At 41.0% G+C, this 24,614-nt stretch overlaps 1 protein-coding gene across 1 annotated transcript in view; it reads right to left on the bottom strand.

Annotated features, from left to right (window-relative positions):
• Positions 1-24,614, bottom strand: part of FSTL4 (follistatin like 4) — a 1,082,354-nt gene that overhangs the window by 259,993 nt on the left and 797,747 nt on the right. The gene's annotated exons all lie outside the window — the stretch shown is intronic.

The raw sequence follows: 24,614 nt of genomic DNA, 5'->3' as shown, positions 1-24,614 counted from the left end.
ATAAAAACGCAAAAGCCGAAACGCCATTTTTGAGACTGATCTGCTGACATCCGCCGACCAAAAGAACCGGTCAATCAAGGCAGTCCAAGGTTTCAATACCCTTTTGAATGGGCATTTTTATATTAAATTTGTTTGTGAATGCTACAACATTCAATTAACACAGGGGGAGGGGGATAGAGGGAGAAGTAGGGGAGGGAGAAGGGGGAAAAGGGAGGAGTGGAGGAGGAGGGATGAGAGGAAGTGGGAGCAGGATACGGGAGGAAGGGGCAGGGAGGGGAGAGGAGGAAGGAGAGAGGGAAGAGGAGGAAGGAGAGAGGGGAGAGGAGGAAGGAGAGAGGGGAGAGGAGGAAGGAGGAAGGAGAGAGGGGAGAGGAGGATGAGGGGGGAGGTGGTATTTTGCCCACGGTGGGTGTTTATGCCTACCAGTTGGGTAGCAGGGGGGTTAACCCCTTCATTACCTTAGCGGTAGTTAACTCCTACCGCAACCCTCCCGCAAAGCCTAAACACCCACCATGGGCCCAATATCACCTTCACCCACCCCCGCTTCCCACAATAAATCGGGCACTAGTGTCTAACCCTTTCATTGCCATAGTGCTTAGCCGCTAAGGTAATGAATCTGCCTGTTAATGTATTTTTATTGCATTGGATTGAAGCCGGGGGTCTCTGGAGCTGGTATTAATACATATCAGTGTCGGAGACTCCCGACTTCAATCCGATCCAGGAAAAATATATTTTTTTCTTATAAGTCTTACTCTGCGGTGGCGAGATGAATTGGCGAGTAGCTTGCTAGTGAGAGCCTCGATATGCTCATTGGAGCTACTAGAATAGGGAGATTTTATAATTAAAAAAAACACAAGTTGACGCTGTTTTTCAGCTTCTGCTCACTGTGTTTGAGCTGCAGCACTACCGCTCAGGGAGATGCACTTTCTGTATGCGTTTGGCAGGTCATCAGAGCTTTCTGAATAACCTTGCCAAATCGTACGGGAACTGCTCAAAAAGCTTGATGAGTTACTTATCGAAGCTACTAGAATAGGCCCCATCAAGGGATGCATTGTATCACTCCCTTAGCCTTATGATTAAATTACGATACTCTAAAGTTGGAGGTTGCTGAACTTCTGTTTATCAAAGTGTTTAACCTCATGTAGTTTGCGGCTCCCTGCACTCAGGTAGGGGCGAGCCCCCTCCTCCCCCTCCCTACCTGTGCCTACTGGAATTGTCTCCCTCAGCTCCACTCCTCCCCGCCAGGTGCCGTGGGCTTAAGCCTGGAGGAGCTGGCGCAATGAGGAGAGAGGCAATATAAAGGAGGTACACCGGGGAGGTGGGTCTCTTCCCATGCAGCCCACCAGAGGGAGAAGATCGGTCTCCCCTATGCTGCAGCGTGGCCTACACTGGCCGACTGCAAGGACATCTGGTGGCACACCTGGGAGGAAAGAGCCACAGGAACTCTTACTCATGAACTGGTATATTTATTACTATAGAGCTGGATAGCTCACAGAGCAGGAGCTGCATGCAAAAGAGCTTGAGGTTGCTTTTGCAACTGACACAGAGTGTCATGTGAGTGAACAAAAAACATACATACACACATAAAGACAAGAAAAGTACCTGCAACAGATACTACGAATAATTGTAACCATAATCATTAGAAATAAGGCTATAAATAGAGCCCCTGATGGTGCTAAGGGATGATAATAAAGAAAAAAGTATCCCAATTAAGCACTCAAGTGTACAAAAAAGGTATTCAACAACGTCACTAAAAACATGATTAAAAAGCAGTCTCTCAGATCCAAAGCAATAGACACGCTAATAGGTAATATATGAACTAGTGGAGTAATAGTGTTCAAATCAATGAGCATACAAAGCAGTTCAAATAAAACTGTAAGATTAAATAGGGAGGAGTGAGGCAACAATTGCCTGCCACCACCTAGACCGGACAGTCAAGTGTGGAATCAGATGTGGAATAAAACATGCCCCCCACACCAGAAACACAATACAGCAAATGATGCACCATGAACAGAAGTTGTATGCCTAAACAGTAAAGTGCACACAAGTCAGGATAACAGCTGAATCAAAAATAGAGTCAAAGTAGAATCCCAGAATAATAACTGGATACTGTACATCTACCTACAATGCGCTACCAATCCGGAATAATGGTAAATAGTCAAGTAAGGCAAGGAAAGAAATATGGCTATCAGATACTTAACTGATATTTTAGTAAAACATACATACACAGTGACACACACGCACGCACACGTTATGGTGGGTAAAAAAAGTGACAAAAACTCTCCACAGCAAAGCATATAGCAAATGGAAATATTACTGTATGCTCATTTGCATGTCTTAGACAGGTCTGCAACCCCGCCTTTCACCATTATCACCCAGCACACAGCACTTCCACTGCAGCAAGGGATTCTGGGAAGTCACATACAAATGAGGACATAGTCACTCTTTTTTACCCACCATCACTTTTTTTACCCACCATAACTTAACTAAGTATGGTAAAACCCATCCTCATTGCGTCATTTTTGCATGGCCAGTATAACCAACCCCACACTGATGACACCCATTAAGGTTGAAATGGCTGTCTGTGGGTGGGTTTGCTGGCTATGCATCTTAACCCTGGCTGTGCTCAAAGCTGTAACCATGCAGCAAGCTTAAGCCTATAGGGAACCATGTTAAAAATGGTTTGGAAGCAAAAGGTGACACTGTGTGCTCATTTGCATGTCATTTCCCAGAATCCCTTGCTGCAGTGGAAGTGTGCTGGGTGATAATTGTGAAAGGCGGGGTTGCAGACCTGTCTAAGACATGCAAATGAGCCTACAGTGTACGCATACAGTGTACACACACACACACCATTGAGAGTTACCTCTCGTTTTCAAGTACTGTATGTCATAGGGCATAGAGTTATGATGACAAATAATAAATGGTTACAAGTAAATAGTTACATAAATGAACAGGGTATACATTATATACAAGGCATTGCATACACAGTATAGATCGTATCTGTACTGTGTTAGCCAAGTTTAATAGTCAAAAACAAATTCTCAATACCATTCTGTGGCTAGCCACAGAACGGTATTGAGTATTTGTTTTTGAGATATAGATAGATATACTAAAGCAGGAAATGTAAAACCACTAATAAGTCAGGTATAGAGACATATAGGTAAAATCCAGAAAATAAAGTTCTGGCATAGACGATATCATACAAAAGTCAAGTCTCAGTAGGGAACAAACATAGATGCAAGAGAAGTTTTGGTGCTTTTGAAGCTCCTCAACCATTCATGTTTTAATGAGCCCTTTTATGGATAACTCAGTTATTAATTTTTAGAAATTCAATAGTCTTGTTTTAATTTTTAATTATGGACTTTTTCTATTCACATTTAATTGGATTGTGTTAAGCTGCCTGCCTCTACTCACTTGCCATAGTGAGCTTGGGATAGAACACTCATTTTCTGGGGTTTTACTAGCAGTAAAAAAAAAAAAAGCTAGCACGGTGATGTGTAACAAAGGGATACATACAACTTGTGTATTGAGACAAAAATTCTCAATGTTTTAGGGTGATGGAAAAAGGAGTTGGGTATTGGGTGTGTAATAATAATAGTAATAAAAAAACCCCGGTTGCAAGCAAACATTGGGGGAAAAGGTGCAAACAGACAATGCTGTAAACGAATGAGCAGCTAACCAACCATTAACTTTGTGTGTGTCATTTCCAGGGTGTAGGAGGAGATAAAAGAGAGGATGAGCTTGGGGTCACAAAGATGGCTCGCAGTGTTGAACCAGACAAGTTGAGGTAAAGGGAGAGTTCAATCAGCCAGAGGAAGGATACATTCGGGGGGGGGGGCACCCCAGACAATTTCCTTGAATTAGTTCTAACCAAAAGAGTCCTCTGCCCTGGTTGAGCTGGGCTTTGCCTCATTCCCGAAATGTTGCATACGGCAATTATATTGTAAGTAATATTTGCTCTTTACTACAGTCGATCATTTGCCATTGTGCGAGAATACATAATGAGTAGTTACTAAGGGACCAATCGCTTAACCCCTGAAACATTTGGCACCTGGGTTATCCTTTCAAGCGACATGGGGGTAAAGGATCCTAGTAAATGTGCCTCATTGTTTATGTATTTTTATGCTAGCTGGGGTGCCATAGACGGGTAGCAAAATGTGTTGTCCATATAGCAGGTTCCTACCCCCTGCCCCCTTTTCGAATAGCCACCATGGCATGTTCTATGTGTAGCCTCAAAAGGAGGAGACAGAAGCGTTTAAGCTGTTGTACAGTACATGTCTTGGACAAGGGTAACCATATGATCTTTACTTTTTAGCAGCAAGATAGACCCTGTGTACAGATCTTATAGGTTCCCTAGGGAAATGTTTGACATGCTGTGGACCCTGATGACATGAAGGCTGAGGATAAGGAGTGCGACACTGGGAACGCTCCAGCTTTATTTTTTCCGCAGGGGGGCTGGGCAACTTATGGGGGTTAAAAGGCCGACTAATTTTGTACAATTTTGCGAAAGGGCTTCAAGTCTGATTTATGAAGGGGTACATCAATTTGTGTTTCATTATAAAGGCTAAGCAAAGTAGATACAACATATAGATAGGCCAGAGAATGACAACTGTTGTCTGATGCATTGGGGGGAATCAGATTTGGGGTTTACTGGTGGACCGCTAGTGTGTGGAACAGTGGCTGGAAAGTGGATGCCGGTGGTAGTGGCTATCAACATAACAGACATCGGATAATAGGTACAGGTGTGTGTTAATTGTTATTTATTTAGTTCTACGAGTATGCAGCGTGGTGTCACGGGAAATTCTCTATCCTTCTTGGCCAGTCGCAGGAGAAACTATATGGCTTTGATTCCACCTGGAACAGGTTAGCCTAGCATGTATGGGCAAGAAAGGTTTGGGTTGAATCCAGGTGTTTCCAGAATGGGTGAGGCAAAAGAGGTCATGTTGTCAGACAGATGGATTTATAATATAGGCAGGTTTTAATGACCTGGGGGCAAAAATGATTAATGGAGCTAGGTCAGAAAATGAAAAGGGATGGATAAAGTATTCTTGTAGCATTCCCCAATGTTTTAATAATATGAGTGGAAATTATTCTGTGGTGGTTTCACATGGTGCAGGCACCACCGGGCAATCGGAAAGTGCAGGTGTGGGATCAGCAAAGCTGTGGAAAAGGTAGAAGAAAAGAAAAAATGATGGGTGGATAGACGGTAAGAAACAACCCAGTAATAGGAGGCCATACCAGGATGGTTATAGAAAGGTGGGGTACACCTGTCAGATATCAGTAATTATGTATTTAACATAGACATTAGGATGGCATAGAGCAGGGAATCGCCATGGCAGTGCCTAGGACAATTTAGTGAGTAAATGTCCTTGGGCATGGTAGGTGGTGTGCCTGCCAGGCTCATAGAGACCAAGAGGTTTAAGGATACCTGATATAATGGTGCCCTTATTGGGGCTGGTTGAAAAATTCTGCTATGTTGGTATGGGTAGCAGCAGAAGTCACAAGCCATGTCAATGCCATTGAGGGCTCTGTACTACAGTCGAGCTGCCTGGTAGGTGGTAATGAAGAGTTGGTAAATCTCAGGTTAAAATATAATAAAGCTGGGGCTTTGTTTTTCCCTACCCACAATGTGCCTGTCGTTATTTGGGAGGGGGGAGGGGGAGACATGTGGGTTTCCAACCCGCCATGGATAACCTGTGACCTGGACTTGTTCCAAATAAAGTTTATCTTTCTGTGAAATGTTAATTATTTGAAAAAGGATATGTTTTTCAAGAGTGATCTTATAATGGTTTGCATAGATTTTAACATTGCACTGGGGGTAGATAATTTGACTAATGTTTATTGGAAACCTGCATAAATCCTTTTAACTCTATCCTTGAAATGTTCACTTCTAAAAACCTCTGATTGCTTTTATAATAAGACACTTGTGATTTTCTATCAAGGTCTTTAATTATATTACTGAATTGAATCAAAACCCTAGCTTTATGCAGAGCATATTTTCAAAGGCCGTTTGATGAAACCTCTTCTTTCTAACAATACAAAACAATATGATTTCCTTTAAAGTGACTTTCATGCTACTATACCTCTCTTCCTAACAGGTGCTTTCAAGACTTTCTACACATAAGAGTCATAATCTAATTCTTTACAGATAAAATGTAAAAAGCACCTATCTAAACAAATAGTAAGGAAGCTGGGTTAAAAATACCTATGTTATCATGGATAAGAAATAAAGGTTGACACACTGTGCTCATTTGCATGTCATTACCCAGAATCCCTGGCTGCAGTTGAAGCACGGTTTGCTAGGGGATAATGGGGAAGACAGGGTTGCAGACCTGTCTGAGATTTGCAAATGCACCACAAGTGGTATTTATATTTACTGTACACTGTAGGTTAAAATAAGGTCTATTTCTGCCTGGAGGACTGAGTTCATGTGAATGGGCTGTAAGGTGTCCTCCAATGCTGGAAGGTGTCTTCTTGTAGAAGACTGCTTTGTTAATATGGTCCATGGGGTTCAAACATAAGCAAATAGGGAAATTTAGATTTTCTCCCCTGTATCTTGAAAAAATGTCTAGGACCAGCTAGAACTGAAAATAAGATAACTTTAATAGAGCTAGATACATTATGCACCCATATAGCCAAGGTTTTTCTTTTGTATTATTATTATAAATATCACCATACTGTAGCTAGACCAATACTTTTGACAACCCAAGATTCTTGTAGGCTCTCATATATGACTTTGGCTGGCTGACAAATGCACTCGCTCTTTAATCTAAGCACTGTTTAGTAATTATGATCCTTAAACAGACAGTACTATAGCTGTCACTTTCCCATCATTGCTAAATAAAATCTGAAAGTAATTATAGAGCTATTATGCTCAGGGGAGGGACACAACAGTGATCTTAACTGTCCTTCTAATATACTGTAGTGTACAGCATACATTTGTGTACTGTTGCATGAGCCTGTAACTGTACTGAAACAAAAAAGGCAGAAAAGCATATTAGCATAAGCTGTAGACTAATTGTTTCTTTTTTTTCACTAACTATGTCGATTGAAAAACCATATAATGAGCATAGACGATGTAATCATTATCAACAAAGTTGGCAAAGGCTGTAAACATTTAAAATATGCCCTTTAAAAATATAAATTAGAATATTAACTGCACAATTTTAACTATTACCTCAGGCTTAAAAGAGCTCCATATGCTGCTCCAATAATTATACCAGTCCTTTAACATGGACTCTGCCAAGCATCACACTGGCAGAACAACAAGAACAGTTATGTATAATGTAGTTGTCATTTTAAGATAACTTTCCCTTCTTCTGTTCAAGATGAGTGATGCCTAAGTAAGACTTGTTTTATCATCAAAGCCACCTGTGCTGTTTTTTATTCCTATTTCTATCCAGCTTTCGACTAGAATAGTCCTTTACAAACAAGTTTTTACGAATATATCATATTTTGTACCTGTTATACTTCAGCTCCCACTAACTGGGAAAGATTCTTTCAGATAAATGCACATGAGCAATTCAATGACAAGTCTACAAATGTGTCACGAATGAGATCATATGAATCTAGAAGAAAAAAAATCAGAAATATCTTTCTAGTTAAGTAACAATTGTACTAGGACATGGTTAAAGTGAGACTGTTCTCCTCTGAAGGAAAAAATATATTGTAGTAGATGGCAAGACTACATACTGAACAGTGACAAAATCCTACCAATATCGTCTTGGAAGAAATGTCTATTCCCTCATTACCAATGATGTAGCTAAAAATCAAAAAGGTGGAAATATTTATCTGAAAGGATCTTTCCCAGTTAGTGGGAGCTGAAGTATAACAGGTACAAAATATGATATATTCGTAGAAACTAGCTTGTAAAGGACTATTCTAGTCAAAAAAAATTATAGCAATGCTGACTTTGACGCCAACTATAACAATATTTCTGAGTTGGCCTTTTCTTAATGTTAATACATCTTTCCTGCACAAAGGAGAATTAAAGGTTGAGTGTTCTGTGTATATGCTCTTGGTTCTTTGACAATGTCTCTGATATCAACAGTTAGTAACACAATAGATTCAGACAGACTTTCTCTTCACTTACTGTTTAGCACATGCTAATTATTCTGTTCCTTATTTAAAGATTAGATACATTAAGATTTAGGAAACATGTCACTTTGTAGACAACAATCTATTAATGCAAGCGCTTTATGACCTGTTACATTTAGATTAAATTGGCCACAGCTTTGCAAACTATGATGAAACTCAAAATAAATAGAATTTGCTACAAAGCAGTGGTGGAGTACAGTAAATAGACACGTTATGCAACCGTTTAACAAATAAATGTACTCTGCTTTACAGATATTGAGAGAAATTACACTTCGGTTCATGAACAAATAGAACTTTGGTAAATGAAAAATGTGAATAGATGGCAAGGCATCCCACATATTTTGTCTAGTACAATAAATATAGGATACAACATTATCAGGCATGTGGGCAGGAAGCCATTATCAGGTCCAATGAGACACTTAAGCAGTTATTCTCTTTTAATACTTGTGGTGACATACAAGTTTACTATAGCACGGGCCGCACTATCTACTGATTAAAGAGCTAAGAAGCCAGGGACACCTTATGTTGCATCTCTCAAACTACTCATTATGGGGCCCTGAACAATTTAACAATCATCTTTCAATGTACAGTAACTTGTCATAATGTCCCTACCGTGGATGTTCATATTTGTCTGGGTTACACGCTTAGGTATGAGAATAGATTTGAAGCCTCTCTAAAATAAAAATAAAAAGCTGTCCGTAAATTACACCAACAACTAATAAATGACACTAATTAATTCCTAATGTATTCGATCAGCTCGGATGGCAAATAAAAGATGTTTTTTCATACCAATTCATGGGGACCATTTTACAGTAAGTTTAAGGTGTATCCATAGTTAGCACTTTTAACAATGATTTACAATGTATTTTTGGAGCACAGTTATAGACAGAAAAGAAGAATCTTACTTGTGATTCTTGCAGTAGGAGTGAATTTAGATTTTGCCATCAGTTCTTGAGATCATTTTAACAACACAACAGCTTATTTACCAACAATCATTCTCTTATCCCTGAATAAAAGTTTTGATTAACTGCAAACAGAATTCTATCTCCTACAATCTTGCTGCAAAAATGTCTGATTTAACCAAGTGTGGGGTTGACTAAGGCCTGGGACCCGCTGCGCCCGGTGGTGCGGGCGGCCGCACGAGCGTTCCCCACCAGCAGGTGAATCCTCCTGAGCCGGTCCCAGTCCCCCCTCATGGCACAGCTCACTACACGCTGTGACGCATCAGCCACTAGGGGATTCAAGAGAATTGTAATCCCAAGCGTCGACGCGTCATGTGGTGTGGCTGTGAGCCAATGAGGAGGGGAGGCTTCGGGGAGCGGGGTGGAGAGTGTGGAGGGAAAGCAGCATGAGTGCCTGTCTGTGTGTGTGTATGTGTGTGTCTGAGTTCCTATCTGTGTGTGTGTGTGTATGTGGGTGCCTGAGTGCATGAGTGCCTGCCTGTGTGTGTGTGTGCATGAGTGCCTATCTGTGTGTCTGTGTGTGCCTGAGTGTGTGTGTATGTGCCTGAGTGTCAGCGTGTGAGTAGGGCAGCCCGCAGCAGCTCCCTCCTGCAGCCCGGGAGCCCGAGCCCGATCCCGTGGAGGGGGGGAGTAGTGGGTCCCTCCGCTTAAACCACGCCCCCCTCCGCTTAAACCACGCCCCTCCCTCCCACTCCAGCCCCGGCTCCCGCTCCCTACAGACCGCATATCGCGGTCTGTGTCTGTCAGCACCCCGCCTGTCTGCAGTGCGGGCGCGCTGACTGAGGGAGCGGGGCCTTAGACTAAGCAGTGCAACCTCTGTACTGTACTTTTGATCAATTTACTACAATCACTTCTAGCACCAAAATGAAACTATAACATATTTCATGGGTTAAATCTTGGCAACTGAGGCCGTTTAAAATAAAATTTCACTTTTGCACTGTATCAGTATATATCACAATGAGAGAGTTGGTGGGTGTTTAACTTCATGTAGGGCTATGTTTATGTATCTATAAAATACCTTCCGGCATAACTTAGTAGTAAGGTGTGTTCCACCACCGCTTAGTAAGTAGGATTTTTGGTATCTCTTCTCTTTCTGCTTGATTTAATGCAAGGGAGAGAAGTATGTACAGGCATACCTCGCGTTAGCGTACGCAATGGGACCGGAGCATGTATGTAAAGCGAAAATGTACTTAAAGTGAAATACTACCTTTTTCCCCACTTATCGATGCATGTACTGTACTGCAATCGTCATATACGTGCATAACTGATGTAAATAACGCATTTTTAATGGGCTCTATAGTCTCCCCGCTTGCACACAGCTTGGGTACAGGTAGGGAGCCGGTATTGCTGTTCAGGACGTGCTGACAGGCGCATGCGCGAGCTGCTGTTTGCCTATTGGGCGATATGTCCTTACTCGCGAGTGTACTTAAAGTGAGTATCCTTAAACCGGGGTATGCCTGTACTGTATAAGTAGGATGCTGACAACATGAATAGGGACCATTTGACATTGGGTAGCCGACTCCTTACCTCTATTCCTGCAGCCTCATAAACCTGTGTAACAGATCTATGTCAATTGTTAAAAACTTTTTTACAACCGATTTGCAAAATACTATAACACAACATAACCTTTAACACTTTGTCTGCCATAGTTCCATTCCTGGAAAATTATCTTTTTATGCAAACAATATGCTACACATTTTATTGTCAAAACCCAAAATTATACTCTTCAAAAAGTTTGCCTCATAAGTATAAATGTTGCTACAGTAGCTTTCTTCTTCCCAGTGTAGTTATCTATCTGCTAATGCAGTGAAACTACTTTCTCTGATGGGTATATACTGTAGTGCTGGATCTCAGACAGTCGATCTGCTAAAATTTCCGTTGTTATAAATATAACCTGAGGGGGGTGGTCTGATCTTGTGGTTTATAGCACCTGAGGAACTTCATGGTTCCATAGATAGATACTGAAGATGTATTTCTTTTCAATGAGCTAGAGAACAAGGTGCTTTCGTATTGGACAGTTAAGTATAGCTCAATATGTGTTGCTTGAAGTGGCAGATTTCAGGCACTTCCATCAGCTGTGTAGCGCATAAAGGCCACCATTCTTCACTCTTAAAACCATTTAAGAATATATGATGCAGAATAGTTAAATTCAGTAAATTCACTTCACTGGAAGGTGGGCTTGCAATGCCTTGTTTCTAAGGCAATGAGATGGATAAGCAGGCTGACTATATGCACTTAATTTCACATGAAAGAGATATTTCATTTGTCAGATCGTGTTATGTATTTTAAACTTCTGTTCTGTAGTCTGAACTACTTATTTGGGTCATTCTCCCATATTTCTACAGTAGGTATGAGATTGGTCATTTTCAAAAGCAATCTTTTTCACATTACAACACTATTTTGTAAGAGACATTGCTTCAGCTAAGCATATTCTAATGTATTTATTCTAGTCAATATAGTGCAAAATTGAGAAAAGTAACATACAGTACAGTACATCATACATTCCCCAATCTTTCCAGTACCCTGCCCTTTTTTAATCTACCTCAATGTCTTCAAAATACATTGCAACCGTTACTATATGTTCTTGAGGAACAATTGGGAATTTGTGAAGTTTTGAGACAACGTTTCCTTTCAACAGTATATTGTCAGTCCTTCAATAGGTCATTAAATCAAGGGGTGTACCTTCATTACTGCAAAACCCTGTAATGCAGGGGGGCCCTGGCTTGGCTGGCACTGGAAGTTGGGCGTGGCCAGAGGTCAGGCCCAACCTCTGTGTTGGGCATCTGGGTCCTCACGCCAAGCCTCACCTGCCGGGGTGCCCATGTCCTGAGAAGTTACATCTACAATCCATACAAGCCACACAAAGGCCATTTCATGTAAGTGAATAAGCAGCAGTGCCTTTTTTGACATACTGTAGTACTGCTTAGTGCAGGGTTGCTCAACTCTTGTCCTCATCCCCCCTGACAAGTCACGTTTTCAGGATATCCCAGCAAACGTGGCTCCTCGACTGAGGATCTGACTGAACCACCTGTGCTGAAGCTGGCATATCCTGAAATCCTGTTGGAGGGGCTTGAGAACAGGAGTTGAGCACCTCTGGCTTAGTGGATATAAACATCCTAGATAAGTTAGCTAATTGTCCAAGAATATTATATTATACAAGCACAATTTATCAGCGAGGATCATCCACTCCCTACTCTGGCGAAAGGCTTATGAATGGAAGTTGGCATCATTAAACAAAATTGAAATGCTTGGTGAATTTTGACCAAGACCTGACTGATTTGCAAATGTTTTTGAGAATAAAAAAGGGCCAATTTCACATGGTTGGCAAAAGCATTGCACATCTCTACTTAAATCGCCTTTCAGCATGAAAGACAATTTACAACCCAGATTAACCAATCCGTTGAAGGTGTGTTATGGAGTAGCACTGTTTGTTAACTACTTATATACCGTACTTAAAGACTTTTACTCTTTTGCAGGGCATTGCTACATGCAATACCATTGACAACGTATCATGATTTGGCAAACAGAAAGGCAGATCAGATCTGTATCTGTATGCAAATTATCATAGCACATCAATTTCCAACAGTTTGCAAAGACCAAGCGCATTTTTTTTTATTGTACTGGGAATCAAATATAAATCCTGTAAATTCTTCTTCATGGAACTAATATACATTTTTTAAATTTGTGTTCACTTATAATGGAAAAAGCAGTAAGAATACAAAGATCCATAGAATAAATATATGTATTTTATTCTATTGAATAAGGACCTTCAGCGACACTTTGTGCTGTGTATTCAATGCCTCCGAGACCACCTTGGTCTGAAGTAATTTGTATTGATTCTTCCTGCGAAAGGCATTAGGTATCTCCCCGAAGGCTCAGTAATTTGTTTTATAAAAGATAAATACAGAATCATATATAGCTTATCTCTCAATTCACATCTTTTAAAGGAGGTAGCTGTTGACGCTCATCAAATGGTGTGAAATAATTGTGTTACCAATAGACTTGGGGAGTTATTGTAGCTATGTGCACTGTGCCACATTCTGTGTTCACAGGTTTAAAAACAGATATAATTTACCCTTGCGCAGAGACTGTCATCTGTGCAGAAGTGAGAAAAGAAAGTGTCATATGTTGCAATACATCGAAGGCAAATAAGACAAGGAGGAGAAAAAAAGTAGTTACTTTAAATTGGTAAAGAGCTAATTTTTAGGACTGATCTTATGTCTTTGCAAGAGTAACTGTGGTTTTAAGGTACTGATCCCCATGTTGGATGGATGTGGAAGGCATCAATGCTGCATTATACATTGCAATGCGGCTTTCTAACCCTAAGGGGATTCAGTTCAACATATTCACTGCTAGAGAGGTCAGCATTACATTGTTTTGCAATATTCTGCATTCCACTCGAGTATGAAGGCCTAAATTCACTAAGCTCCATTAAACCAGGGGAAAGAATGTAACATTTTGACCTAAAACAGGAAGGGCTGTTTTTGTTCCCGTAAATTAACACCTTATTCCCAAGGTAATTGTATGCAAAAACTACAGCTGTAATTGAGCTCGTTAGCAAAGGGTTAATGTCACATTACCTCAGGATAAATATGTGTTCTCTAAATAATGTGACATTATTTGAGACATAAGATCCCTTACTTTACTGAATACTGTATTATGCCTAATGGGAATTAACTTGGCATTATCATGGTAAATAGTGTAATGGAATTTAGTAAATCTGGCCTAAGAGAGTTAAAAATAAGTATAGTTTAGAAAATCTGTTTGTAGATTGTGACCTATTAGCGTTTATCATAGATTACATTATAGTGTACAAGTTTTTGAAATCTTCACGTGTTTAGAAAAGAACAAATAGAACAAAGATAAAGAAAGCAGAGGAAAGGGTCAGAGAGAACGTGATCAGATCAGAACATACTGCAGCGGGGGCTGGGGAACAGAGAAAGAGACAAAAAAATCGGTCTCTAATATAAATATATACATAAATATAAATATATATATAAATATATTTATATATAATTAGATATAAGATCTAATATATATTAAATAATATTACATTAATTATATTACTATTGTTAATATTACTGGTCACATACTGCTGTTGCATAATCTAACTTCTTACTACTTAGTTTCTGCTAGTATATCAGCTAATCAGTGCCAGGTAGTTTTACATCATTACATTACACATTTGTAAAGTACAGTGGATAGCATAAAGATACCCCCATCTCTCTGCTAGTATAGTATGCAATCACTGCCAGTTGGTTGAACTTTGTTGCATAACACCAGTGTTGTGCATAGTGGTATATGGCATACATACAGATGTGTCCAGACTTGCTGTTCTTGGTGTTGCATTCATTTTTTTGGTTGATGCCCCAAATCACTATTAGCCACATATGAGGGGGGGGGGGGGGGGCAGGACAGGTGATACTTTACCCGAGAAGGAATTGGTTAACCACTTTATTACCTAAGTGTTAGCCACTAAGGTAATGAAGGGGGAGGATGGGGTGGGGTAAGTAATTTAGTCTGGACTGTCCAGTCCTTTGATGACGTAGATAACCGAATATCGGTTTCTACATCACGAGGGAGAATACTATAGGATCCTATTCGGTCATCTACGTCTTCAAGGGGTTGGAAAGGATATTTCAATTATTTAAATGCCCTCTCCAACCCCCTTTGAATATGTAGTTGACCGAATATGGTCCTCTAGTGCTCCCCCTCGTGATGTAGAAACCCATATTGGGGCATCTACTGTACAGATGCAGCGGCCGTTATTCGAACACCACGCGTTGTATACCTCGGAATACCCACGTCATGGCGCATGATTTCTTCCAACCTTACCTCCTTAAGACGCGAGTACAGGCAAATGCAGAAAATGGCATTTTAGTGTTCTGGTTTTTAAACACCTGAAATTGACACAGTAGCACAGTAGCACAGTACTGTACACATTACAATTCATTTCATTGCACACAAAGAAACAGAATCCATGAAATTCAAACAAAGCAACCGCGATAAACACGTGTGCCTGTGGCGATTGGTTGCGTTAATGCCGCGTGGAATAAAGCAGAGCACATGAAAACGGCGCCGTGATTTGTTTGAATAATGGCCGCTGCATCTATATGTCATTAAGGAGCAGGACAAACTGACTGCTTCAGAGCTTCTCTGGGGAGATACTGAGAGAGGCTGCTTCTCTCTGGAACTACTGTATTCTGCACAGCTCTATTAGACTGGCTGGGCTCGGTAGGATTAACCCTACGGCAGTCCCCCTTTAATTCACCTGGGCTGCAAAATTTACTTTTCGGGGTCGCGGATTTCAGCATGTTATTCCGTGGCACTGAGAATAGCAACTCTGGACACATCTGTAGCACCATCTAATGTCTCTTAACTCTCTACTAACATACAAGCCAATAATTTCCAGTTGGTCTGTCACTATTATATTTCCTGGTCAAACTGGTTGGCATACATATAGCACCATGTGACAGCTCTCTTCTAGTAAAAAAAGCCAATCATTGACAGTTGATTTAACTTAACACAGTGTCGGTAACATGAAGTTCACATTTGCGACATTCAAGTTACACTTGATTTACTGTAGGTTCTGGGGGGGGATTTTAACTTATATGTTTTTAATTCTACAGTAAAAGTTGGTCAAAAGACAAATTTATGTATTTGTTGGCTTCAGATCCTCTCCCTACGCCATGTAGCTCTCCTAATTCCTTTTGACATGGGCGATAACCCTAGCATCAGGAGGATGCAGCAGTTGCCAGTTGGTTACCTGTGGATGGGGCAAGCTAGGGCGAGTGCATAACTAAAAAAAAAATTATAATAATAAGTACAGTAATCAGAAGCAAACTCTTTTCTGGTTGTATATCTTTTGCTGCTGCGTTAACAAGCAGAGCTAAGCGTAAGCAAGGTGTGAGTACTGAAGTGACAAAGAAAAATACATTTAAACACAGAAGCTGCAGGGGGAAAGAGAGCATTTCAACATGCACTCATAAGGTGCCTTCTACCCTGAAATCTAGCAGGCGATCACCTTCCCCTGACTAACAGAAAATCTGGTGGCAAGTGTGGCAGTGGTGATGATGACACCAGCATTCTTGCAATTATACCCTCATATTCACCTGCAAAGGAGAAGTAGAATGTTCCTGTTTCTGCTGTTAGTATTAGTAGTCATGGTGGTAGTACTAGTAAACTAGAGGAAACATCCAGCCATCACAAGGGATGTTTCTGAAACAGACTTAGAGATGTGTGAACTTTTCACCAGAATATGGCAAAAAAATTACTCATTTTTGCTCATTTTTAAAGTTTACAAATGTTTGTGAGAAGAAAAAAAATTACAGACAAATAATAATAATTCTATATTAAAAAGAAAAAACAGAAATGAGAGACAAACTAAAAAATAACGAATGCAACTTGTGGAAAAGGGTGGCAGTCAAAAATCTGCTGAGAACCTCAAAAAAGTCCAGAAAAAATATACTTTAAAATTCCATACCGTACAACATACTGGGGAAAGGGATTAGTATTTTTTGGAAATATGCAGAATAAGGTCTAATGGTTTAAGCACTTCACCCATCTACTTATGAGTTAAGTAAGTCATATCCCTTTATTAAAGTCATGCGTGAATTTAAACTGACAGGCTATTAAAGTGAACTGCAGCATAACCTCTGACGAAGCGAGATTCGAGAAATGCAGAAGGTTGACCTCTAGAGGCCACCAAACTCCACCTAAAACTTGGCATCACAATTGAAAGTGCATGCATAGCACTAGCAATAGGACTGTGCTTGCGATCATAAGAGCGGGACTACACATCGCTGGAGAACTGACCGGAAGCCGTGGGGAACAGAATGCTCTCGATGTGATCTTCAGCCCTGCTTTAGGAACTACTATTGTGTGTGTGGAGTAACTGGATGGCCAGGAGAAATATTATTGTTGGAAAGCACTTCATTCAATTGCCCGTTAAACACCGCCGTTTGTGAGTGTATATAACACATTATCTGTATTTTACAATGAACTGTATTAAGCTATGTATTCTTTTATCCATTTTTAATCAAGATAAAACAGACAACAGTGCAAAGCAGAGAAAGCAGCATATATGTCAAAAAACGAATAGATCATCTTTCAAGCAAAGCTAAGTAAATTATAAATCTGTGCCACCACGGAACAATTATCAGTGGTTGTCTCCAGCTCCAAACTATCTGAGTTTGTGCACCATAAACATCCTACTTTTTCCTGTTCAATAGGTTCATTTGTGCTTATTTCATCTATGTAAAAAGATAGATTATTGAAGCCAGACCCTTTTTAATTTAAATTTTTAATTCAGCAAAAATCTATTAAATTTTATTTTCAGGGGCTGTTTCAGGGATCTCTTTGCCCTACATAAAATTAAGTGAAAAGGGCATTGAGCAGGTTTTTGCATTTATTTTGTAATGGAACTGCTGAAGCTGTTTCTTTTGATGATTATTATGATTATTAATTTTATTTATTTAGAATAGTCCGACATTCTGCAATGCTCTACAGTAGTTTCGAAGGACAATAATAATAACACTTCAAGCATCAACATACTTTGTTACAGTAGGTAAGGAGGGTCCTGCCTTAGGGATCGTACAATCTATAAGGAAGGATAAGTAGAAACATTTGATACATGGGAAGGAGAAGGTTTGTGTCTTTCACATAATCTAGAATGTTTCCTTTGGTGTCACTGTAAATTAATTTCCCAAAGAGGGATAAAAGATAAAGATTAAAAATAATGATATATTTTTCACTGCACCATCTCTCAAACTATACTTGTGCAAACCAGAATACTACATTAGTGACAATGTATGGGGTGACTGGTGTGACTGTTCTTTTAGTTTACCCAAAAGGGAATTTTGAGTGGAGTGGGAGAGGTAATAGTAGGACACAGAACTGCACACATGGCCTGGCTTCCACAGTGGATTTGCTGGCACACTCCCCTGTGGGATCAGGTCATGTCAAAGTAAGAGGAGTCGTGCAGTGGATGGGGGTGGGTAGGGAAGTTAACTTCAGCAGCCACTGCATTCTTTTTATATCTCACACTCCCCCATAGAGCCCATGGCGGGAGTTGAGTGCTCTGTCCTGTGCAAGTACACCTCCCTCTGCTATGTAGGGCCGCTGGAGATTTTGCCCACGCACAAAAAAAAAATGATATCCTCAACTTTGGTGAGGGCCAGGACTCCACTCTCTTCAGGGCCATTCAGGTATAGAGGTGGAAGTTGTGGTGCCCAGGCCAGGTCTTAGACATGACCAGGGCCCCAGGGGGGGAAATGGTGGGACAGAGGACTCAAACATGTCCTTGTTCCTTGGGAGGAAATGGTGGGCTTAAGACTCAGATTAGTTTAGGCCAGGGGTGAGCAAACATTTTAGGGTGAGCAAACATTTTAGGCTGAGCCCCCCTTTTGATCCATGAAATTTCTCGGGCCCCCCCCTGCCTGATGTAATCAATCACATGGAAAAAAAAAACCTTCATTAAACGGTATACAATGTAAATACAAATACAGCTCAGCCCTATAATAGCACGGTCCTCAGAGGCCACCCGATCCTACCGCGCTTTAACCGGGGTTACACAAATTTTTAAAAAAAAATAGCTGCCGCGCGCCCGATCGGGAGGGGGGGTTTAGAGGTGGAGTGAGGTACCAGCAGCCAGCGTACTTCCCCAAGCATTCCCCTTGCACTTCCCCCAGCAGCCTCACTTATACCAGCACCAATCCCCCCCCTCCCCGAACCCCAGCCCAGCACTGACCCCCCCCCCCGCCAGCAGCCCTGATCCCCCATAAGCCAGCAGCCCCGCACCAATCACTTCTCTCCCCCAGCCAGCCCCACGATGCCCCACCGGAGGTAGGGGGGTAGGGGGCTGCGAGTGTGTAGTGAGTGTGTGCTGTGTGCAGTGAGTGTGTGTGCTGTGTGTAGTGGGTGTGTGCGCTGTGTGCAGTGAGAGTGTGCGTGCAGTGTGCTGTGAGTGTGTGCAGTGTGCTGTGAGTGTGTGCTGTGAGTGTGCAGTGAGTGTGTGCAGTGAGTGTGTGAGCAAAACAACACATACACTCAATCACAACAACACACACTCAATCACAACCAACACAGGTACAACACACACACACTCAATCACAACCAAAAACACACACATACAATCAATCTCAATCAACACAGGCACAACACACACACACAATCATAAGTCACAGATTTCACTTGTAAGCCTGCTCCTCCTGTCCCCCGCCATGCTGCTGAAAACTGGAACGGGTAACACAGGAGAAGGAGGGGATGTCTGTGTGCAGAGAGAAGCCCCGCCCCCTCTGACACAGATGCAGAGCAGAGAAGCAGCCTCAGCACGGAGCTTCTGGCCGTCCGTGCACAGCTCTGCCCGCCCCCAGGTTTCCCCGCACGCAGCCCGCGCCCCCCTTAAATTATCTTGTGCGCGCTCCAGTTTGCGCACCGCTGGTCTAGGCTTTCATTTTCAGGTTTTATAGTTTTTATATGTATAATTATTCATTTTGTCTGCCTTTTTTATGTACTCATCGTTAGTTTCTTACCTTCCTTATTAACAATATTTTAGCAAATGTTTTTTCATTCCTTTTAGTAACAGAATATACCTTTTGTATGTATTTTTTGTACTACTGTATGTTGTTTAAGTATACATTTTTGTACCAAATTGATATCAATTATATGTTTGTGTAGTTTGATAGAGATAATAGGTGTATAAATTAAAAGTTGTGGTTGCCAAGACAACCCCCTCAAAAAAGGAGGAGATCCTCGAAAACGCATTGGGTACATACACTAGCAGCCAGTGGAGTGAAATGCTCCTGGATGTGACCCGGCAGCAAGCGGAACGTCAGCACTAGAAGTGATGTAATGGGAAAAGCGGTCAGGACACTGCGTTCAGTTCTATGCTATTAAGATTTTTACTGTTTGTAAGTGTGGTGAATACAGCTTTTTCTTCACTGGATTTAGAAACTACTACACTACATCCTTCTCATTTTTTTATGTGCTGATTTGCACAAGCCAAGCACTGACCAACTAAAGAGGTCCTTCTGGGTGATGATGATCAATGGCCTAAAACTCATTAATAACGTGAATGCATCAGGGTGAATAATAAAAGATATTGCACTTTTTGAAACCGGCTTCACAATAATTTGCACCATTTTTATTTTTAATCTGACTTTCTCATGTGCATTATAATTATATTACTACTCACTTAGTCATGAATAGTGAACACACAAAAGCATACATTCACTAACCAATATTTATGGCTCTACATGATTTATATTTCTAACCATATTAATTATAATTTAAAGCCAGGGACACAATCGGGGCAAAAGCCTCTGATTCCGGCAGTGAAGTGGTGTTAACAGGTGGGCCAAGAAGCTGAGCAGGTAGGACAGGGCCAACAATTAAGAAAATAAGGTTGCTACAAAGTACAGTATATGCCTTGTATTCAGAGGACATGTTAGGTCTGAGACAAGTCACTTGATTTTTAAGATGCAAGCAGGTTTCTCAACTAGACCATATTTTTTCCCTGAAAGCCACCAGGTGCATAATGTACATACAAATTCACATTGTAGTAAAAGCATAATTTATTGAGAGAGATACTGAATCAATAAAATGTATAATAAAAGCAATTTTGCCTTCACTTTCTGCTATTCTCCAGATGCAACCTGTGCATAATTCAATTATGTTTAGTATAATTTGATTTCTATTGAGTACAGTTGTTTTTTTGTTTGTTTGTTTTTTTTGGGGAGGGGGAGGTCTTTAGAATTAGTACTTTTATAGGGTTTTATTTATAGGCAACCAATAAAAAAATCTAATTTTATAAAAGGATTTTTTTTTTTTTTTTTACATTTCTCAAAGATTTCTAATTCTTATTGCAGATTTAGCCTTCTTTAAGATAAAAATGTTTATTTATTAAGGGCCAATCAGTAAAAAACCCAAGTTAACCATTTAGTAGGAAATGTGCTAAACTATATTAAAATTAAGTTTAAAAATATTCTTTGACCCGTTTCTCATGTTCTCATGAACCAAACAACTAGTTAAAGAAAACAACAACAAAAACACACCACACACTTTAACAAGTGTGTTCTGGAAACCTATTTCCATGTCAAACCAATCATTGTAGGGTCTGCTTAATTTGATTTCACTGCATACATTTCACTACACACACAAACAAACAGTACATTTGCTCCATAGAAATCCAAAGTAAGAGAGTGTATAGATTACATTTTCAATGATGCAGACATAGCCACTGCGGGTTTAATGATGGTACTGGTAAATAATAAAATGATCTAGTGCTTATATCCTCGCCACCTGTGGTTTCTGTTCTCCCTCCTCCTCTATTGACCCTACTGGGGAGATGAATGAACCCGAAGAACATACAAACAGATGTGTGTCTTGATGCATTGCTTTTCTTTGCATTGTTTTTTGTATGTCAGAGTTTCATACATGTAATGCACCAGAAAGTTTACTCCACCTCAGACATGATGGATTTAAAAGAAAAATCAAATACAAGATTAAAAAGTGACGCACAGAGATATAGGAAACTCTGTATCTCATAATAATCTGTGCATCATGTACAGTAATTCCCCAAATCACAAACTGATCCACACAGGCAAAACGTGGAGCAAAGATTTCCATACATTGAGGCGCAATTCTTCTATTTTTTTATAAGTTGTCCTTGATACATGACCCACTTTGTTTCTTTGTCTCTCTCCTACCTTCTCCAGGCAAGGTAGCAACAATGTCACATCCACAATATTGAAAGCTTAAGGGTGATGGTGAAGTGGTAACAAGGCCATCAATAAAGGTATTATGCCTGACTGGTTACCTCTGATCCCTATTTGGGGTTTTAGAGTTTCAGCTCTTGAACCGGTTTATTGTAACTGACATTTATGTGATTGTGCAACACTAAAGCATTTATGTGTGTTTTACCTTTCCTGGGGTGCTAGAAAGCAGAGATTGCTAGGCTATTAGTTTCAAGGGGGGTTTTACAGAGAAAGTTTTATCAGAAAGTGTCTAGGTTGCGGAGTTCTGGGGTTGCCGGATACCCCAAAAATGTACCTGGTAATCAGGACGGATTCTCGGATACATTGAGACATTTTGCTCCGGCAAAATCTCCTCTTGAAAATGCTTGCGCGACTCATCGCTAGAACTCTCTGCTTCAGCACAGACCAGAAAGGTAAGCGGGGCAAAGGGGTGTAAGGTATCCCAAGAAGGGTACTGGGGTCCCCCCAGTAACAAAGGGTTCCCCAGTTCAATGCCCAGTTCCTAAGAACCAGTACAGGCAGTCCTTAGTTATCCAACGGAATCCGTTCTGGAAGTAGCGTTGGATAGTGAAACCATTGTAAACTGAGTCCAATGTTAATCAGTGGCGGTGAGTGTTGGATAACGCATTCAGACGTTGGATAATACATTCTGGTGTCGAAAAACATCCCTTAGGGTTGCATTGTAAAGCGTTGGATATGCCATTCATTGTAAAATGAAACGTTGGATAACGAAGACTACCTATATAGAGGTTCTGGGGTGTACTCCAACCATATATAAAGTTGCAAAGGTTTTTATGAAACCCAAGTCCAGTTTTTAGAAAGGGAATGAGATAAAGCCCTTAGAATGAACATAAGCGTTTTTTCATTCTAACTAAGTCTGGTTTTTCATAAGGAGTGGGATACAGCCCTGGGAATGAACTTAAGCACATTTTCATTCTACTTCGGGACTTAGACAATATTTTGATTCATAAATGTTTAATAGCCCATAGGGCTATGAAGATTTTAAAGTCTAAGTCAGGTTTGCAGTTTGTGAGGGATATGACTAGTGGGAATAAAAGTAAAGAGTACCATTCTACCCCTCATAACCAAAAGATTTAGATGGAATAAAAGTGTAAAAGTATATTTTATTAAACAGGGATGTTTAAAATGTATTATGCTTATGCACTGTAAAGTATGAGCTGGGGACGTCCAAGTCCGGGAAGCCAAGAGACCATGTGGCTACTAAGTTGGTGCCATTGAGTCTGCTCAGGTCCCGGACATGAAAGCCTCAGAGGTTGCCAAGGTGTGAAAGCCATTTGGGCACCAGAGTTATGTCACGTCCTGTGATGAATGGCGGTCCCAGACCACCATTTGCCCAAGCCAGACTGTGAGGAGCCTATCTCAGTGTGTGGCATCTGACTGACAATTAGCAGAGGTGCCAAGTTGGCGCATGCCCTTGTAAGAATTTGAATCCATGCTTGCCAGGCGTAGGTAGACTGGCAATGCTCTGATTTGCTGGTAAGGATTTCTCCCACTTTCGGATTGACTGGAGTATTTCATGAATGAAGTTGAAATACTATAAGAAACCCAGCAGCCAATCCGGTGTTGAGATTCTCTGAGATTTTGGAGCGCTAAGACAGCAGCGGAAAATTTGAAATTACCAAAAGATGCTCTTAGAGAAATAGACGCATGCCGGCTTGAGAAATTTCAAGGCGAGAAAGTCCCACTTTTCGGGGCCAAGTTTTGAAAAAAGAACGTAGCGGTTGCGGCTGGAATTGCAAGCCGAAAAGAGTACTAGGACGTTTGGTACTATTTCCCGGTCAAGGGATTTTTGGCATCTCCGGATGAGTTACAGTGGTGGCGTCAGGAACTTCATGCCGATTTGAGTTCCAGGACTTTTCGGTCTAAGTTCCGCTCAACCTAAAGACTTTGTTGTATGGACGGTTTCACTTAGGAAAGGCTAGTTTTTAAAGCCAGACCCCCAGTAATGCATTTTCCTCTTGTATTTTGTAATCCACTGTGTGTACGTATGTTTCAATGGAATAAATGACAATTTGTTTTACTATTTGGTTTTGCTCAGTGATATGATCCGGTATAACGGTGTAAATACCTGGTCTCCTGTGACATTAAGTAATTCATTTTTCTCAGCGTATAAAGGGTAGACAGGAAGTTATCACAAACACAATGATTCAAATTATGTATTCCAGCATAAGATGATATTAACGGGTTTATAGGTGAATGCCTGAACTACAGATATATCAAGTAACAGTGTTCTTCCAGATAACTCAACATAGCCTGTCATAACGGCAGAATATCACAGAGTTTCCATGAAATTCAGTAGCAGTACTGATTCAGAATATCACAACATATCCAATCATTATGCACAGAGAGGACCCGTTTTCCTGTAAAGCAATTTATGTAAAGCAGGCATGTCAAACATGTGGCCCGCGGGCCACATGCGGCCCGCAACGGATATTTTTGAGGCCCGCTCACAACCAGCGTGGCGGTCGTGTGTTTCGGCGAGCGTGTGGGCGGCGGTTAAAAGTTTTGGAGAACGCTGGAGAAGCGAGCGCGGGTGTTGGGGAAGCGAGCAGCACGGGCGGAAGTAAAATCTGTCCTGCAGGGGCTGGAGGCGTACGGTGGCCGGGTGCAGTCAATCTGCACTCGTACCGTGTGTGGGAGGACACGGGGGGCGGAGTCAAAACCCCGGCGGAGAGACTGCATTCTGTGTGTGTGTGTCTCTCTCTGAGTGTCACTGTGTGTGTGTGTGTGTGTGTGTGTGTGTCTCTCTGAGTGTCACTGTGTGTGTGTGTGTGTGTGT

This window comes from Ascaphus truei, chromosome 5 (genome assembly GCF_040206685.1).
Source record: "Ascaphus truei isolate aAscTru1 chromosome 5, aAscTru1.hap1, whole genome shotgun sequence".
Classification (NCBI taxonomy): Eukaryota; Metazoa; Chordata; class Amphibia; order Anura; family Ascaphidae; genus Ascaphus; species Ascaphus truei.
Note: the sequence above shows the minus strand (reverse complement) of the source record. Positions and strands in the feature narration are given on the sequence as shown.